This window comes from Octopus sinensis, linkage group LG30, assembly GCF_006345805.1.
Source record: "Octopus sinensis linkage group LG30, ASM634580v1, whole genome shotgun sequence".
Lineage (NCBI taxonomy): Eukaryota > Metazoa > Mollusca > Cephalopoda > Octopoda > Octopodidae > Octopus > Octopus sinensis.
This window is the reverse complement of record NC_043026.1, coordinates 8,784,562-8,787,268: the sequence shown is the minus strand read 5'-3', so window position 1 is coordinate 8,787,268 and position 2,707 is coordinate 8,784,562.

Below are 2,707 nucleotides of genomic sequence, written 5' to 3'. Positions count from 1 at the left end.
CTCTTTTGCCGAACCGCCAAGTAACGGGGACATAAACACACCAGCATCGGTTATCAAGCAATGCTAGGGGGACAAACACAACACACACATACATACATATATATATATTATATATATATACGACGGGCTTCTTTCAGTTTCCGTCTACCAAATCCACTCACAAGGCTTTGGTCGCCTGAGATATAGTAGGAGACACACTTGCCCAAGGTGCCATGCAGTGGGACTGAACCCGGAACCATGTGGTTGGTAAACAACTACTTACTACACAGCCACTCCTGTGCCTTGCGTGTGTATTTATTTTTAAATGTGAATGTGTAATTGGAGTTTACAAATATGTTAGCTTCACATAAGATGTAAATTTTAATAAATTTAAAATTCCCTTGTTCAGTTAAATGTAGCCTCTATATCTTACACTGTTGTTTCTTTATTATTTTAGAATATCAGATCACATTGGTATAACTGAAGATACGTTCTCATTATTTATCATCTTTTAAAGACCAAAATATTGTACAGAAGAGATGTATAAGATTGTTTCTGAAAATGTGTCGTAGAATTCCACTTTGAAATGCGTTCTTAGCAAACTTTCTGGACTTCACTGGCTGGAGTGTCTACAAGATGTGTCTGTGTGGAAATTAAACTTGGATAAATTTACTGGACAGAAATACAGCAGTTGAAATATTTGTAAACAAAATAGTGTAGAAGCAAAGAGAAGGAAAAAATATATCTATTGTGATTTTCAAAGAAATAAAATGGAAAATAGTGAGGAACCAAAGGATTTGACTTTTCTAGATTACATCGACTCCAGTGCGTAACTGGTACTTATTTAATCGACCCCGAAAGGATGTCGACCTCAGCGGAATTTGAACTCAGAGCCTAACGTTCCTGCCAGCTCGCCACATTTACAGTATCCTGTCCCTTATATTATGACGTTTGAACCTTAAGGGTATGTCCTGGCCCTTGCCACCATCTATATCTCTTTCTTCCCTTACTCAACCATCCCCATTTATGTTCTGATCCCCTCCCTAGTGAATACGCCCATCATTTTGCCAGTATCTCCATCGTGTTGTCTCCCAGCCTCTATCTCCTTCTCCTGCATTTCCCTCAGGCTGGGTAACCATGTATCTCCTTTGTGGCGGCACACCTGTTTCTGTCTTCATCCTGATCTCTCTCTCTCTGGCCTGGTAAACTTGTACAGCAACGGACAGATCACAACAACAGATGCTGCCCAGCACACAGAATCAAACCATGAACATGCTACAGAATTTCAACTGTGATACAACTCCCACTGTTCCAGATAGAGTTCGTTAAAACTTGCCAACCTGTTACTTCACAATTTGTAAGACATTTGCCATGTATTTTTATAAGGGGTTGTAATAAATAACAGTGCTAGATCTTCTTGTCATTTGTTTATTTATGGTAACTCCAGGGACACCGACTACACCAGTTAATGCATAATCCAGAATGATTAGAATTTTATTTTTGTCAGCGTTGCCTGACTGGCGTCTGTGTCGGTGACACGTAAAAGCACCAACCGATCGTGGCTGTTTGCCAGCCTGCTCTGGCTCCTGTGCCGGTTGCACGTAAAAAACACCCACTACACTCATGGAATGGTTGGCGTTAGGAAGGGCATCCAGCTGTAGAAACACTGCCAAATCAGACAAGAGGCTGGTGCAGCCTCTATGGCTTACCAGACCCCGGTCGAACCGTCCAACCCATGCTAGCACATACAACGGACGTTAAACGGTGATGATGATGATATATATATATATATATATAAATAAACACACACGTCAATGATAGGCAGAAGTTACAGAGTGACAATGGCCAAATTCGTGTTTCATGAGTGCCAATACATGAAACTCTCAGCTTTTGACTTACTCTCAAACTTCTGCCGATGATATATATATATATATACGTACGTATAGGTGTAAAAAAATCTCATCACGCAATCAAACCAACGAAAGAGCCTCTACCTGGCCACTCGACTCGCTAAAAATAGCAGCCAAAGTATCCCCCTGCCAAAATCACACGTCAGATTGAATCGATCCAGTAGGCAGGGTGCACCTTTTCTACGTATGCCGAAACTACGGGGAAGTCGACTGTGCCTTTTACCGTTTCGGGGTCAGTTTTGCCTTTCGCCTCTTTTGGCGGGTAAATAAAATAAATTACCAGTTGACTACTAAGGTTCGTTAGTGGAGGCGCAATGGCCCAGTGGTTAGGGCAGCGGACTCGCGGTCATAGGAGAGCGGTTTCGATTCCCAGACCGGGCGTTGTGAGTGTTTATTGAGCGAAAACACCTAAAAGCTCCACGAGGCTCCGGCAGGAGATGGTGGTGATCCCTGCTGTACTCTTTCACCACAACTTTCTCTCACTCTTACTTCCTGTTTCTGTTGTACCTGTATTTCGAAGGGGCCGGCCTTGTCACTCTCTGTGTCACGCTGAATATCCCAGAGAACTACGTAAAGGGTACACGTGTCTGTGGAGTGCTCAGCCACTTACACGTTAATTTCACGAGCAGGCTGTTCCGTTGATTCGGATCAACCGGAACCCTCATCGTCGTAACCGACGGAGTGCTTCCATCCATTAAGCTTCGCGTAATCGACTTAGGCACCCCCCCTCTGCTCACCGAAATTGCTGGCCTTGTGACAAAAGGTGAAATGAATATTTCATACGCATGCGCACTAATCGCATTTCCGCCTCCATTCCT